Raw genomic sequence first — 18,231 nt, forward strand, 5'->3', positions numbered from 1 at the left:
ATTGTGGGTTTATGATCAAGTTTATCTATGAATAATATTTGAATCATCTCTGAATTCTTTTATGTATGATTGAGTTATCTTTGCAAGTCTCTTCGAATTATCAGTTTGGTTTGGCCTACTAGATTGATCTTTCTTGCCATGGGAGAAGTGCTTAGCTTTGGGTTCAATCTTGCGGTGTCCTTACCCAGTGACAGAAAGGGTTGCAAGGCACGTATTGTATTGTTGCCATCGAGGATAACAAGATGGGGTTTATATCATATTGCTTGAGTTTATCCCTCTACATCATGTCATCTTGCTTAATGCGTTACTCTGTTCTTATGAACTTAATACTGTAGATGCAGGCAGGAGTCGGTCGATGTGTGGAGTAATAGTAGTAGATGCAGGCAGGAGTCGGTCTACTTGTTGCGGACGTGATGCCTATATACATGATCATGCCTCGATAATCTCATAATTACTCGCTTTTCTATCAATTGCTCGAGAGTAATTTGTTCACCCACCGTAATACTTATGCTATCTTGAGAGAAGCCACTAGTGAAACCTATGGCCCCCGGGTCTATCTCTTATCATATTTGCTTCCAGTCTACTTTTATTTGCATCTTTACTTTTTGCATATATATTATAAAATACCAAAAATATATTTATCTTATCATACTATATTTATTAGATCTCTCTTTCGCAAGTGGCCGTGAAGGGATTGACAACCCCTTTATTGCGTTGGTTGCGAGTTCTTCGTTTGTTTGTGTAGGTGCGTCGGAATTTTGAGGAGCCTCCTACTGGATTGATACCTTGGTTCTCAAAAACTGTGGGAAATACTTACGCTACTATTGCTGCATCACCCTTTCCTCTCCAAGGAAAACCAACGCAAGCTCAAGACGTAGCAGGGGACGAAAGCGCGCAAAATCCAACTACTGGCACACAAGGCTTATGTCCGCCTACCTGATCAGGGTAACGCGCGCCCATAACCTTCCCTCGTTGGAGGCACCGGCGAGAGGCATGACAATAGACCGCATTAGGGCCGTCCCATACCGGCAAATGTGGTTGCACTGGAAAAGTTCGATTTGGCAGCACTATGACTCGATCCCATCGATGACGGAGGGGTTTTGTTATTAAATCATATTATTATCTTCTCCATCATCAATCATCATACAAGCATTTTAACATGAATGCAACAATGAGCATACATCATACAAATGCTTTAATAACATATTGAACTTCTCAAGTGAACAACTACAGCATAAAGAACATAACAATACCAAGTACTAACTTATCCACGGTGTATCATAGCATTTTGTAACGATGACATGGAAATAAAGTAGAGTAGTGACATGGCATTATCAATGACAACACTCTAACTATCATGGCAAGAGATAGCATGAAAACACAGGCATGCAAGGTAGGCATAACGGAATAACTGCAGATAAAAACGATAAGCAACAACTGCAACTACACACACACAAGGTGAAAGCAAAGTCAACATGCAAGTTTGGGGCTTATGATAAGAGGTTGGCTTGCCCGGGGGTCGACAAATACTCCGGGAAGAAGTGAGAAACAACCGCGGAAAAATTTGCCGGAAACAGTTCTCTCTCGGAGGGGTTGTTTACGGACAAGGGCAAAATGGTCATTTTCAATATGTCAAACCATAGTGAAAAAGATGGGAACGGAATGGGCTCGACGAGATGAAGACGTGGGCGTTGGATTTACCTCAATCGGAGCTACGGTTGTCGAGATACGAAGGGTTGAAGTTCAAGGACCTATCTGTGAATTTTTTTTAGCAAACAGGCCCCTGGAGGAAAAACTGAACGCGCATTTCGGAAATTACGCCTTCAGTCAGGGAAAACGATTTCACGGAGGGCGCTTTCACTTATCCACGCTGGAGCTGACCAGGTCAACACGGCAGCAGCGGGGCCGGCGCCTGGGTCGCTGCTAGGTGGGGCCGCGGGGCCCGCCTGGCCCGCCTGGCCAGGTCAACGCTCCTGCCGGCCGCTTCCTTCTTCTCCCCGACGCGCTCCCGCGGGACAGAGGACGGCCGCGCTCCGGCGACGAGCCCCGGCGACACGGACCACCTCCAGCGAGGCTCCGGCCACCAGCGTGCTCCTCAGGGAGTGGCGCATCCATTCCCCCACTCCACGGACTCCAGAAACGAGGGGAGCGGCGGCTACTTCGAGCATGGCGGACGGCGGGGAAAAGCTTCGGTCGACGGCGAGGCAGCGGTTCCGGCTGGGAAAAGGAGGGGATGAGGCTACGGGGAGGCTCGCCGGACCTCAGGGGATGCACTGGTGGTTGAAGAACAGCGAGGGGAGGCCCTGGTCGCTGGAACCAGAGAAGATCGGGACGGCGGCCATGGCGACGGGGAGGGGATGGAGAAGCTCCGGGCGACGGGGAGAGCTGCGGGGGGCTTGTGGACAGCGAGGGAGCTCGGGGCTTGCTACTTATAGCCGCGGGGAGAGCTCGAGGGGGAGGGGGCAAGGTGGCACGCGGCGGGCGACGTGTCCGCGCGTCAGCGACGGTGCAGCGTCGGTAGGCGCGGCCAAGGCTCACGGGTAGTGATGGGAAGGCAACGAGGGGTATCACGACGAGCAGCAGAGGCTCACGGAGACGAGGGGCGCTCGCGGACGAGAGGAAGAAGAAGACAGAAGCGAGGAAGAAGACGAGCTCACGGGCGCGCCCTGGTCGACCCTTGGCACGGCTCGTCGGAGAAGAAAACGGAGGGGGAGCGGGGTCCAGGCGAACGGAGACGACGATGCGGAGCTACTGGACGTTCGGGGACGAGCCAAATCCAGCTGGACAACGATGCCGAGGCCAACAGTGGCTAGACCACCGTTTTGGCTGGCTGCCCTCGTGGTCACCACTGGCATGGCGCGCTCTGGAAATTTTACTGAGGCCAAACCATGTCTACCGTGTTATCCTTCGAAGAGAGAGTGTTAATAAGGTAAATATACATGCAGAGACAAAGGGAGATGAGTAAACCAAGCTCCACAAGTTTACTGCTGCAAACTTGGCAACATGCTGGAGATAAAACCAGAGAGGGTAAAAGGTAAATTTGATATCTGGTAGGCTTATGGTAACAAGGACAATGGTCCTGGGAATTATGAGGGCATTAGGACAATTATTTAGCATAGTTGTTTAACAACTGCTAAAATGTGTCCAGAAATCAAATGGTGATGAAGCACTCACTAGGGGTCTTGGATTGAGCTATAACTTGGCAAATCCTCATGATTGGGTCATATGTAGATGATGTAAAAAGATCAAACCAAATGGACTTGCCAAATTGGTACTTGCTTCATAAGCATCACTTTTGACCAGAAACTTGAGAAAATCCTAGGAAAATATTGTATAAATTCAATTAGTCAAACTCTTGGGTAGGTGGGTTATATTGATAGGAGAAGGCTTGGAATTATTTTCAGCCATAATGGAGCAAGATAAAATATACTTGCTTCACAAACTGAAAATTTGAACAGAAAACAAGAATTGATCCTGTGCTCACATAGCTCAATGAAATGAGATGAATTTGGGTGCAGGATAATTCTTTGGTATACTTGAGAGGATGGAAAAGTTTCATTCCATCTGGAAACTCTATGAAGGTACTTCCTTCACAAAGTGACAATCTGGTCAGAAATTTGAAAAATTGCACAGGGAGCTAGGATTATTGGATTGAGCTCATCTTTGGTATCCATGGGCTATTTATCAATATTAAACACCATGTCAAATTTCAGCTCAATAGGAATTAGTAATAAAGCACTTCCTTTGCAAAATTTCAGAGAAGGCAGAAACTTGCATTGGATCATGTGCCATTGATCTGTGGAACATGAGATGCTGATGGAACTAGTGATTATATAGCAAGGAGAAGCTCCAAAATTTATGTGATAATTTTCCCTGCTATAAAATAGTAGTTCCTTTAGGAAATGACAAAAATGCAATATTTGTATTAAATAGGAAAAAGGCAATTTTCCTTTTTTAATTATGGCCAATATAATTGCCAGCGCTTGGAGTAGTCATAATTATCAACTCCACCAATTCACATGAATTTAGGAGATGGCTAGCTATGCCTTTGATTTTATTCCTCAGAAAGGCAAGAAAAGGAATAAATCATAATTCAAAAAATATTGCATAGGACTTGGTAATATTTTTGCATATCCAAGGTTTAGAAGGATAGAAGGGTCTCTAGGAATAGATGGGATGATTAACAGATCAAGGAAAATAATAGCCCCTTTGAAATCACAAAGGGCATATTCAAATCCCAAAAATTTGGAATTAGGGTTTGAGAGGGTTTAAGATGATGCAACTGAGGTCTTGCGCACTGAAAAAGACATGAGCAAGTTTTGAAAGGTTGGAAATGACAAGAATTCTCAGGGTCATCAGCAAAATTCAGGAGAAAGATTTTGAAAAATGAGTGCCAGGAAGAAATAACAGCACAAAATTGATAACCCAATTTTGGGGCTGTTACACCTTTGTTCCTAAATATATATGTCTTTTTAAAGATTTCAATACGGACTACATACGGATGTACGTAGACATATTTTGCAGTGTAGATTCATTCATATTGCTCCATATCCGTATGTAGTTCATTTTGGAATCTCTAAAAAGACTCATTTTTTTAGGCTTTCAATTGGTCCTGTAAGGCTACAAACGCCCCCCCCCCCCCCCTAATTTTTGGATTTAATTTACGCCCCTAAACTTATTCATATGGGCCGGTCCAACTAAGCAGAATCTCCGCGCCCAGTCAAGCCCACTCCTAAGCTAAATCCCGCGACCCAGCGTTAGGCCCATTTTGCCAGCCTTTTAGCCCAACCGCAACCACCACTGGAAACGAATTGAGCGGCTGCTCGAGAAGTAGCCGCCGACGCCCCCACTGTGCCTCAGCGTGTCGCCGCTCCGGCACGGCTGGCCGCACAGCCGGCCGGCGTCGTCGGCGACCACTGCCCAACCGCGCAAGCTTCCTTCCTCTCCTCCCTCTCCTCCTCTTTCCCCCGTTCTCTCCCCCTCACGCGCCATCCGACGTGGCAGCTGTCGTTGGCTCGCTCTGCCGTGGTCAGACCCTACTATGCCGGACTCCATGGCCCCCACCTCGTCTCTGGCTAGCCGCCCATCATGCGCTCCTTTCGCCAGCCGCCCATGCAACTCTGCGTCGCGGTCACCCGACAAGCACACGGCCGCCAGGCCATGTCTGGTAGCTCCGCCACACGCGCGCCTCAAACCGCGGCCGTGGTACCATCGCGAGGATCCCGACCTCCGCCGCCCGCGCCACGGCCCCTGCTGGCGACCTCCACAGACAGCACCTTCGACCCGTGCTGGCGACCTCCACGAACACAGCTCCCATTCTCTTTGCGAACGACCATCGCCCATAGAGTAGTCGGTTCATATACCTTTACCAACGAGTCAAAGTCTCATCGGGCTCACCTTCGACTTCCATCCCACGATTCACCGGAAGCTCTCAATTCGTGGGAGCTTAGAAACTGTAGAGATAAGCGAGTGTTTCCTTGTCTACGTCGACTGTTTGTGGGGGGCTTCTCAATTTTCAACTTTGTAAACCGAGAGCCCAGCCTTGGTCGTGTGCTTTAGGATTTGTACTCGGCTTTCATTGATATATTTATAAGGTCAAAAAATTACACTCGGCGTATGGTGAAACACAAGGAAACAACTGTTTTCCTGTAGTGGAAAACCATCGAAACACGAATATTTATGTTATATTGATTTGACCCCAATATTTTTTGGAAAAGGAGGAAGCACCCCGGCCTCTGCATCTGGGTGATGCATGCGGCCATTTTATTTATTATTCATAAAGACCTTATAAAGTAATACAACAGTAAACCCGTGGCCACCATCTAGACGACACCTATCGCTACTCCTATCCTCTTGGTGAAGGGGTGCCGAATGTCCGGGCCAAATACCGAACAGACAGTGAGTACCACACGCACACGCTGCAAAGGGCCGTCACCTCCGTCTTCCATCGATCCATCCTCAAAGCTTATACTGACGCATCGACCTTGTCAGGCCTCTCTGCCATCGACGTCACCATGATGCCAGACAACGTCGCCCTCCTGCGAGTGTCCATCGCCACACATCTGACGTCAAGCCTGCACTGCTCCATGCCGCCGAGAACCGCCACCATAAATATGTAGAAATAAACACCGCTCCACCCAAGAAGCCATCCGCTGGTCCCTCGAGCCCGAGTGCATCTCCAAGAATGCCGCCCCCAAGGGGGTAACGACACATGATTGCCGCCGTCATCCGATCAACTGATCTAGGATTTCCCCCGGAGGTATTGGGTGGGGTTGGGAGCTTCACCTCGATGATGCCTTCATGAAGGAAACGATGATAAGGGCATCGTCATCACCGGCTCCGGCCAACGACCGAAGATCAAGTTTTCACCCGGATCCGTCCTAAGAAATCCACCCGGCAACCTGTGCACTATCTCGACTGCTTTCAAAGCCCCAGATCTAGCTGCCTAGATCCGGCGACCAACCGCAACATCAATGCCACCGTAGGAGCCCTGGCGCATCGGCCACTGGCTGAGTGTGCCACCACTAGAGCCCGGGAGGAGGGCTCCCACCCACCTCACCAAACCACGAGAGCCGCCGAGATGGATCCTGCATGCTCGTCACCGTCTCTAATCTGAACCAATCCAAAACCACAAGATCGCTGACGTAGATCCGCCTTGGACAGGGACTGCACCACGCCATGCCGCCACGGGAAGCCCCACCCGCCACCACCTTCCAGGGTCGCCGCCCCGCGATCCAGCCCGCCGGAGCTCGCAACCCAACCACGGAGCCACTGAGCCCCACCTCGTCGTCGCACGCCGCCCGCTGCAAACCAACGTCCACGACTCCACCATGGAGTCGCCGAGCACTACCCGCCGGCGCAGCGCGCACCACGTCAAGGGCCAACAAGGGTGGAGAAGCTAGATCTGGCCAAGACCGACCAGGATCCGGCCTCTCCCCACACCGATGCCGCTCCCGCAGCCCTGCATCCCGCCCGAGCTGATGGCAATGCAGACAGTGTGCGCGCAACGCCGCAGAGAGGGGAGAAACAGCCCCGCCGCCACTTTCCCTGGGGCACGCGCGGACTTCACCGGCGGCCCCTCCAACGGCGGCGAAGGAAGGGAGCGGGGGCCTGGCGGCGGCGGCGCTATGTTTCTTGGATCGGGGGAGGAGGAGATGAGGGAGCGATGGAGGGGGCCTGGCGGCGGCGACACTGTAGCGCTAGCCCTTCACATATATGCGTCAACCCATCAAGCTCAGACTTAATTGATTTGCGTGCCCTTCACATATAGTCGGTGATAAGGAAACACAATGAAACAACTGGGTGAACGATGATAAAGAAACACAAGGAAACAATAGTAGAAAAAGGGCCATTTGTCCCGGTTCGTAAGGGCCTTCTGTCCCAGTTTAAGAACCGGGACTAAAAGGTCGGTACTAATGACCTTGGCCTTTAGTCCCGGTTCTTACACGAACCGGGACAGATGGGCCTCCACGTGGCTGTTGCGGCCAGCCCAGGCAGGGGGGTCTTTGGTCCCGGTTGGTGACATAAACCGGGACCAAAAGGCATCCACGCGTCAGCAGCTGGCTGGAGCTGAGTTTTTTTTGAAAGGGGCTAGTTTAGTGGTTTATGGCATTAATTTAGGTTGTTATTAGCTAGCTAATAGAGAGAAGTCTCCTCTCTTATATCTTCGTGTTTGGTTTACCAACGCTACTACTATCTTCGTGCTTGGTTTACCATCATCATATATAATAACAAGTCCTACTAATCATGCATCATCATCATACAACTTCTACTCGTTATTAATAATAAGTCATACGACCATCATCCTCATAGTCATCGAACTAACCCTACTTAATTGTTCTTAGCACATGATCATCAGTATCAGGTAGGACCTAAATACCCTTAAGGTAAAATAGCATAAAACAATATAGACCCTGAATCTCCATTATGGAGAATGGAGATCATCCTGTCTCCAATTCTTGCGCTTCACTTCCTTTTGCTTCCAAGAACCTCCTTACGACCGTCCATACATTTTTTCCATTCTTTGATTGTCATGTCTCCTCTTCTTTTAGAAATCCGGTATGGACAGTTGAGATTCGTAGGATGACCAGGGTGTATGTTCGAAACATCAAGGCGACCATGCGTATACATCAGATGAGGCACACAATCATTCGGGATTATCTGTTGAAAAATATAGTAATAACTTCGTAGTTAACAATGATGTACTAGTTATAGAGAAGTATGCAAAAGATGCACAGATGTTGTAATAGTAAAAAATCTTACCAGGGTATCTTCATGGTAGTTACCATAGTTCAACACGTGCACTAGTGGCACGTATTGACCATAATGTTGAGGAGTTCAATTGTAGATATTGTAATTCTCAAGATCAGGTCAAAATGCGATCAGATAATTTTTCTCCTTATAAGTTAATTCGGAGCCATCGGTGTAGTGGGTTTTGTCTACCATCTTCCGCACATTCTTTGAAGAATAAAAATAAGCTGTCAATGGAAATAAGTTGTCAACTATTTTGAAATAAACAATATAAATTACTTAATAACTATGTTTGAGAAGCTCACATAGGGGAAGAATTGGAAGCGTATCAACAAGGACCCAAAAGTCCATATTGTCTTGCTCGATTTTAGGATCACCAAGATCCATGGTGACAAGCATACCCTCATCAAAACCATACATCTTGCAAAATGCTTCCTAATTTTTAAAACCAAAATGGGTTACACTCTCAGAATTATACAACTTTACTTCAAAATCCACACCATGATGTGTCCTTAGGTGAATTTTCTTTGTTTCCATACTTTCATGGTCTTCAAAACCCACCCTCTCCAAGACATAGCGTCTTGCATAGCATGGGATAAGCTAGTCGAATTGGAAAAGATGAAAAGTACACGTTAAAATAGTTGAAGTCGTGCTTAATTACAAAAAACACTATTGTCGTTGTTGCGTACCGTTTCAACATCGAAGGTCTCCTCGAGCTTAATGCTAAAGCGCCGATCTTCGTCCAGCTCAAGGAACTTGCCGCATATACCTCGATAGTCGTCGCACTAGTCGCACTCCCCCGGGCGGTTTTCGTCGTCCGAGTACGACATTTCTTATGTTCATAATTCAAATATTAAACTTGTACGATTAAATATATGTACTAAAAAACCTAAATTAGATCATTATTATTCATCACAGGTTGACTATCGGTCTGTCGAGCCTTTTCTTAAAAACTCTCACTGATTCCTCTCTGACATTTGCGACCGTCGGTGATGGTAGCTCCTCCTTTCGTTCCCGAGTGCATTACACCAAATTGTGTCTAGCACACAGGAACGAAGGAGAAGCTACCCCCACGACAACAGTCGGGATTCGATCCTCTCATATAGGTGGAGACTCGACAGACTTAAAGTCAACCCGAGGACTCATATTATAGGACTCATATTGACATGGAGATTTGGCTGGTCTCACCTTGAGGTCGGAGGAGGGTCGGTGACGGGGACGATGGCGCGGATGATGGAGGGGGCTCCTAGATTTCTGCATAGTGCTCTCCAATTTTAGCATTCAAAGTAGGAGTACTTTTCCAATTTGAGCATTCAATAAGCAAAACCAAATCGTAAAATAAAGTAGTATTCAAATTAGCATGCATTCAATTATAAGCAAAAGTACATCATCTCTTGTGTCCGTACATCGTCGAATATTATCACTAATACTCCTCGAATACAATCGTACATATAGCATTGCTAATACAGCTAGAACCGTAGCGCCCGACGGGTATCGTCGCGGGCGGTGGACATCCAAAGAGAAGGAACCATCACAGGATCATAGCTCTAGTGAGATCCCTGAAGAACCTGCCAGGTATTGTCGAACCTGCCCTCCAATGCAACCATGTAGCGACGGACGTGCTCGTCCTCCTCGCTGACATGGTGACATACCACCTCCGGGGTGTCCGGAAGCCTCGGCACCGTCACTGGCCCACGCGACCGCCACCAAACAAAGATCGGGTTAACTACGGGCTGGCTCCTCACCAACCTACGCCCCCCGGAAGGTAGCACCTCCCAATACCAACCCGGAGGAGCCCAGTGTCGTGGTTCTAAGTCTGATAGTAGAATGAGGGGTAGGAATGGAGAGGCAAGATCCTAGCTATGGAGTAGTTGTATACGCAAGGGATTTACGAGTTCAGGCCCTTCTCGGAGGAAGTAACAGCCCTACGTCTCGGAGCCTGAAGGCGGCCGACTGGATTATATGCGTATGTGTTACAGGGGTGCGAACCCTTCTGCCTGTGGAGGGGGGTGGCTTATATAGAGTGCGCCAGGACCCCAGCCAGCCCACGTAGCGGAGGGTTTAAGGTACGTTAAGGCCAGGCGTTACTGGTAACGCCTTACATAAAGTGTCATCATGGTCATAAAGACTACTTAATTACAGACCATTTGGATACAGAGTGGCTTCTGATCTCCTGGTGGTCGAGTGAGACTTCATGGTCGAGTGTCCATGATTCTGTCGAGTGGAATCCTCCCAGGTCGACTGGAAGGTAGCTTCTTTCACGAGTGTCCTAGGGTAGGTTATCTTTAGGCAGGTCTATGACCCTACCCTAGGTACATGACTTCATCATTAGCCCCCGAATGGATCGAGGTTCGAGTGAGGAAGGAGTTGACAATCTTTCCGACCTGTTTTTGTGTTGCGAGTGTGTCTTCTCTGAATCAACGACCTTTTAATGATGGTGTCAACTTATCTTTCAGTCGCCTTGATCCATTCTTCACATTTATCGAGTGAACTTTGTGAACTTGAGGATTTCCGAGCGACGGATCGGAGGAAATCTGCTGTCTGACAGGTCACTCTGCAGTTAGCGGATTTCACGGGATCCGAATTTTGGGAAGCGCGCGAAGCGGAGAAAACCGCGGCACTCGGATGGGATAAGGCGATGACGCCTTGATCTTCGTGCCACCTTTTTCGCCATGTATCGCTCGCGCGCCTGTTGCGGGATTTGACTGGATTGCCTGGGCCTACCAGTCAGCCACTCGGAAGTGGCCTCATATAAGGCATCAGACGGGGGTATTCTGAACAGTGCAACCTCAATCTTCCCCTCCCTCCGCCCCCAAATCTTTCTGCTGCGCCCGTAGCCAGCTCCGCGCCGCCGTTTCGCACCTGCTTCGCCGGCGACAATGGTGAAGGAAAAGACCGCGGCCTTGGAGCGAGCGAAGAAGGCGACGGCGAAGGCGAAAGGGAGAGCGTCCAGTCAGGGCGGATCTTCGTCGCGGTCCAAGCTGCCGCAAGGTTGGGTCCAGGGAGACTGGATCCGCTCGAGCACCACCGAGAAAGATCTCAACGATCTGGCCAACGAGGGACTGATCCCCCATGGGTCGGCGAGGCTTCCGGGAACGGAGTGGCAGCCGCAACCTCAAGAGGGTGAGTGTGTTCGTTTAGCCACCCATGTAGATCGTGGATTTTCTCTGCTGCCGAACCTTTTCTTCCGAGGGTTTCTGAACTTATTTGGAGCGCAACTCCACCATTTCACTCCCAACTCCATTGCCTATCTCGTTGCTTTCGTGTCGCTGTGTGAGAACTTCTTGGGCTGTCGGCCGCACTGGGGCCTCTTCAAACACATATTTACTTGCCGCTCTCAGACGGTGAAGAAAGCTAACCCGGATCACGAGAGAACCAAAGTAATCCAGATGTGTGGGGGACTCGGAGTCCAGATGATGGGTAAGAGCGCCTTTCCGGCTATGACTCTCCCCGACTCGGTTAGAGGGTGGCAGTCGACCTGGTTCTACTACCAAGACCAGCCGACGCCGGGGCAGTCGACTGGACTCCCTCCTTTCTCCATGAGTCGAGTGAACAAGCCATCCTCTCTGAAGGTGCTACCAGAGGAGAAGGCCCAAGTAAAATTGTTGATGGAACGTGTAGTCTAGCTCATTCGTGATGGGGTGACCGGCATGGATCTTCTGGAAGTTTTCCTCCGACGGCGAATTCAGCCACTCCAATACCGAGGCCACCCGATGTGGATGTACTTTGGTACTGACGATACCACTCGGGTCCATCCAGAGGAGGTCAATGATGCCACGTTGGAGAGGTGGATGACTGCCATCACAGGAAACAAAGACAATCCTCGCGGAGCTAGGAGGACTCCCCCACTCGACCAGTCTTATGAACCAGACAAGGTATATCCACCTTTCTCCAACTGTGATGTTGCATTCATTCTGTTTTGTTGCAAATTTGTCGACTGACCTTTGCTTTGTTACGTCGTCTTCTAGGCCACCACTGAGATGTACTCGATGCCCAACAGGGCGCAGGAACCAGTCGAAGAAGAAGAAGGAAGCAGAGGTGAAAACCAGGAGGAATGGGAGTTCAATGGCGAGGAGGATGAGGGAGACGACAACTCTGATGAAGAGGAGGAGGAGGAGGAAGAGGAGGAAGACGTCGATGCTCCCCGCTCGGAAAGAAGGTCCAAGCTGACACATGATCCGGCGGCCGAGTGCGGTAAAGCTGTTGCGCCCACTGGGCAGTCGATGAAGCGACCTCGGACAACTTCCCCTGCACCGACTGAGAAACCGCCGAAGCAACCTCGAGCAACGTCGTCGAAGCCGGCGAAGGCTCTGCCCAAGATGCGGATGGTCATCCCCACCATCTCCGGGTAATCAGCAGAACTTGTGTTTCCCTGTTCAATATGAATGTACTTTTGGTCGACTGGTTGACTGATCAACCAATTCTTGAAATCTGTAGTGCTGCTACTTCCGAGACCTCAGCCAAGCATGAAAGATCAGGAAATGGAAGATGCTGCCACATCCAACCTTGGTATAATCTCTGCAGTTTCACTTTTGGTCGATTGGATTTCCGTGTTTACTTTTGAATCTTTCTTGCAGTTCCGCCTCATGTCATTGATCTCCCCGATGATGACAAGGAAACGCCATTGAGGAAGAGGAAGAACAAGAGGATGCCTGTTGTCAAAGCTGCTCAAGTTGTGACGATACCTGAGACGCTGGTTCCCGAGGGGGGCAACACCGCTCGGGCTTCTGTGTCTTTTGCTGTACCGCTGACAAGTGCCCGACCTACTTCGTCGACTGCTACTCCACCATCTCTTTTTGCTACACACCACGTCCCGGAAGACCAAGTGAGTGCTGCTAAGGAGGCTATACGCCAGGCGGGGATCATGATGGAGCAAGTGAAGGTAGTTCGAGAAGCCAGCCAAGCGGCTTATGATGCTAGTTCAGCTCTCCAGAGCAATGTCCAAGTAAGTCGATTGTTGCTTGCTCTGTTAGGATATGCTACCTGAAACTGCTTGCTCTGTTAGGATATGCTACCTGAAACTGCTTCTTTCTGAAGATTTCCATATCTGTACACCCACTGGGTGGGAGTGTTGATTGAGTTTTTGTGGGGGCACGCTGAGTGCACCCACTGGGTGTAGTCCCCGAGACTATGGTGGACTGCGTGCAGTCGACTATAGTCTTTATACTTTGAACTTCTTCACTTGGCCTGGTCGGACCAAGTCGAATGGAACCGTAAAACCGATGGGGGCACGCTGAGTGCACCCACTGGGTGTAGTCCCCGAGACTATGGTGGACTGCGGGCAGTTGACTATAGTCTAAAGAACTGTTTTTTTTAAACGCGGCTGACCGCTGACAATTAGCCATGGTTTTAGGATCATAACCTTTTTGCCTCTTTTGGTCGACTCGTCGAACCAAATTGGTAAAACCAGTGGGGGCACGCTGAGTGCACCCGCTGGGTGTAGTCCCCGAGACTACTGTCGAATGTTTTGATTCGGCTGTAGTCTTAGAAATGCTACGATTTTTCCTTAGTCACTCGGAAGTGATCTGTCTTTGATGTCTTTTGTCGATTGACTCTTTGCAGAAATCTTCCGAGCTCGTTGCTCGCTATACTGAGTTAGAGAACAAACAGATCCAACTCGACCTCGACTTGAAGCTTGCTCAGGAAAACTTGCAAAAGGCGAAGGACGAAGCGAAAGGTATGGCTGGTGAGGACTTGACGACTGTCTTTGCTTTTCTGTCTATTCTCAACTCTGTTCTCATTGTTACTTTGCAGACAAACTGGAGGAGGCTTTGAAGAAGAAGGACCTTAACCTTGCAGAGGCATAGAAGGCGGCTTTGGAAAAAACAAAGCTCGCTGAAGAGAAACTTGCCTCGGTCGGCAAACTTGAAGATGAAAATGCCAAGCTGAAAGCTGCTCTTGACGCGGCCAACAAGGAAGCTAGTCGACTGAAGAATGACAAGATTGCTCTGTCTGACAAGGTTGGCCAACTTGCAGGGAAGCGAAATGATCTGGAGGTTTATCTTGGGGGGCTCGCCAAGAAATTATTCCTCATGCTCGAAGGTAATCTCTTTTATTTGACTGACTTGCTATCGCCGGCTCGTCATACGATTGTTATTTTGAGCCTGAGCTGTGCTTTCAGAATTCTGCCAAAACTTCGAAGAAGAAACCAGTCGAGTGGAAACCAGTCTGGACCGCATCAACTCTCCTGTGAAGGACGAAGCTGCTATGAATGTGCTCCGACTGGAGTCTCGCGTCGCCAGCGTGGTGGACTACCTTGCTCGAATGAAAGCCGCGGTGTCGCAGATCGACTCCACACTCTGGCCAGAGCAGACGCCTCAGAACGACCTTGAATCTTTAATGACTCGACTGAAAGAGGTTCCAAGTCGAGTGCAAGAATGGAAAAAGTCTTCTGCCAGGTGCGGTGCTGATGTTGCTCTGTCTCTGGTTCGTGTCCACTGCCAAGGAAGCGCAAGAGGAAAAGCTGGCGTCCCTCAAAGTTGCCAACACCAGGAAGTACGACTTCCGATCTTTCATGGAGACATTCATCGCTGCTGCTACCCGTATTGCCGACGAAATCGACCTCGACCAGTTGGTTGCACCTTCCAGTCCTCCACCGGAGGAGTAAAAAACTTCTATGTCCCACTTTAAATTTGCCTCGGAATGCTGAGTGGTTTATGTAACCGATAAACTTTAACAGGCTTAATGCCTGAGCACTTTCGAATCCGTAGGACGTTTATCCGAACTTGGTCCATCATCGAACATGCTTTATTTGCTTTTGAGAAAACTTTGCTCTTCATTCGGAATATACTTCGTTGTTTAAGCAGTATCCTTGAGGTGAAACCCCAGTCGACTTGTTCTTCATCTATCTTGCAGGTAAAGATGGAGCACAGACTGTAACTGACCTCATCGACCCTGCGGATCAGGATGGACCACACGTTGTACTTGTAGCGCAGCTCTGAAGGAGAAGGTAGCAGTCGACCTGCACCTCGTCGTCCTTGCAGATTGGGGTGGACAGCACTGGGCTGCAGTTAAGTCCCCGAGTGGGAGGTTTGTTCTCCACTCGGTAGGATTTTTATCACTTAGGCGAGCACTGGGCTGCAGCTAAGCCTCCGAGTGAGAGGTTTGCTCTCCACTCGATAGGATTTTTTATCACTTAGGCGAGCACTGGGCTGCAGCTAAGCCTCCGAGTGGGAGGTTTGCTCTCCACTCGGTAGGATTTTTTTATCACTTAGGCGAGCATTGGGCTGCAGCTAAGCCCCCGAGTGGGAGGTTTGCTCGCCACTCGGTAGGATTTTAAATACTCAGGCGAGTAATTGGACTGCAGCTAAGCCTCCGAGTGGGAGGTTTCCTCTCTACTCGGTAGGATTTTTATCACTTAGGCGAGCACTGGGCTGCAGCTAAGCCCCCGAGTGGGAGGTTTGCTCGCGACTCGGTAGGATTCTTCAGATGTAGCTCTGAAGGAGAAGGTAGCAGTCGACCTGCACCTCGTCGTCCTTGCGAAGCGCTCATCATATTGAGTGTTTAGGTGAGTCCTTGGGCTGTTACTAAGCCCCCGAGTGGGAGGCTGGCTCTCCACTCGGTTAGGATTTTAAATACTTAGGCGAGTACTTGGACTGCAGCTAAGCCTCCGAGTGGGAGGCTGGCTCTCCACTCGGTAGGATTTTGAATACTTAGGCGAGTACTTGGACTGCAGCTAAGCCCCCGAGTGGGAGGCTGGCTCTCCACTCGGTAGGATTTTTAAATACTTAGGCGAGTACTTGGACTGCAGCTAAGCCCCTGAGTGGGAGGCTGGCTCTCCACTCGGTAGGATTTTTAAATACTTAGGCGAAGCGGATTCGCAGCTAAGCCCCCGAGTGGGAAGCTGGCTCGCCACTCGGTCAGGATTTTTTTTACAAACTTAGGCGAAACGGATTCGCAGCTAAGCCACCCACTGGGGGGAATTTTTAACAAAAATTAATAACAATCTCTGGGAAAATTATAACATTCTTGTCTTAGATAAATGAACTACAAAGGTACTTTATTACATCTCAACCGAGAGAGTATTTAAGTATAAAAGGGGCGGAGCAGCTCCGCATTCCAAGCTCGAGGTTCGTCGATCCGGCGATCAATGTTGTAGAGATGATATGCTCCATTGTGGAGAACTCTGGTGACGATGAAGGGACCCTCCCAAGTAGGAGCGAGTTTCTGAGGTTTCTGTTGATCCACTCGGAGGACCAAGTCTCCTTCCTGGAAGGCTCGACTCTTCACATTTCTTGCATGGAGCCGACGCAAGTCTTGCTGGTAGATAGGGCCATCTCCCTTTCCTCTTCCAGGAGGTCGACTGCATCTTGCTGGGCTTGTTCCGCTTCTGCTTCAGAGTATAATTCGACCCGAGGCGCATTGTGAAGCAGGTCACTCGGCAGAACTGCTTCGGCTCCATAGACCAAAAAGAATGGAGTTCTCCCAGTTTACCGGTTAGGTGTGGTCCTCAATCCCCAAAGAACTAATGGAAGTTCGTCGACCCAAGCTCCTGCTGCATGCTTGAGGTCACGCATCAGCCGAGGTTTCAGCCCTTTGAGAATGAGACCATTCGCAGGTTCTGCTTGTCCATTCGACTGAGAATGAGCAAATGAAGCATAGTCGACTCGCGTGCCTTGAGAGGCGCAGAAGGTTTTGAACTTGTCGTTATCAAAGTTTGACCCATTGTCAGTGATGATGCTATGTGGACCTCCATATCTGAATATCAATTCTCTGACAAAACTGATAGCAGTGCATGCATCGAGGTTCTTGATGGGCTTGGCTTCGATCCACTTGGTGAACTTGTCGACTGCTACTAGCAAGTGGGTGAAGCCACTTCTGCCAGTTCTCAGCGGTCCAATCATGTCTAACCCCCAAACAGCGAAGGGCCAGACGAGTGGAATGGTCTTCAAGGCTGAGGCGGGCTTGTGGGACATGTTGGAATAAAACTGACACCCTTCACACTTGTCGACTATCTCTTTTCCCATTTCATTTGCCTTCGGCCAGTAAAATCCCGCACGGTATGCTTTAGGCACAATGGTCCGAGAGGACGGCATGGTGACCACAGGTCCCCGAGTGGATATCCTCAAGAATTATCTGACCCTCTTCTGGCGTGATGCACTTCTGGCCGACTCTAGTCGCGCTTTCTCTGTACAACTATCCCTTGATTACTGTAAAGGCCTTGGATCGACGGACTATCTGTCGAGCCTCTTCTTCATTCTCTGGGAGCTCTTTCCTTAGAATATATGCAATGTACGGCACTGTCCAGTCGGGAGTGATGACCACAACTTCCATAATTAGGTCTACCACGGCTGGGACCTCAACTTCAGTCGGATCATCGGCACTCTTTGGCTGCAGGGCTTCTTCTGTTAAAGGATCCTCCTGTACTGATGGTGCACGAATGTGCTCCAAAAACACATCACTGGGAATGGCTTCCCTCTTGGACCCTATTTTCGCCAAATCATCCGCAGCTTGATTTTTCAGTCGGGGTATATGATGAAGCTCTAACCCCTCGAATTTCTTCTCCAGCTTTCTCACTGCATTACAGTAACCTGTCATGGCTGGGCTTCTGACATCCCACTCCTTCATCACTTGATTAACAACCAGATCTGAGTCGCCGTAGACCATAAGGCGACGGACGCCGAGTGAAATGGCCATACGCAACCCATACAAGAGTGCTTCATATTCTGCTTCATTGTTGGAAGAATCAAAGTGAATCTGGAGAACATACTTGAGCTTATCTCCTCGGGGGGAAACCAATACTACCCCCGCACCAGAACCATTCAGCATCTTGGAGCCATCGAAAAACATAGTCCAGTGCTTCGAGTGAACTTGAGTCGGAAGCTGCTGTTCGGTCCACTCGGCGAGGAAGTCTGCTATTGCTTGGGACTTGATGGCTTTCTTTGCCTTAAACTTGATATCAAGGGGAAGGAGTTCAATCGCCCATTTAGCCACTCGACCAGTTGCATCTCTGTTATGAAGAATCTCTGACAATGGGGCGTC

Source organism: Triticum aestivum, chromosome 4B, assembly GCF_018294505.1.
Source record: "Triticum aestivum cultivar Chinese Spring chromosome 4B, IWGSC CS RefSeq v2.1, whole genome shotgun sequence".
Classification (NCBI taxonomy): Eukaryota; Viridiplantae; Streptophyta; class Magnoliopsida; order Poales; family Poaceae; genus Triticum; species Triticum aestivum.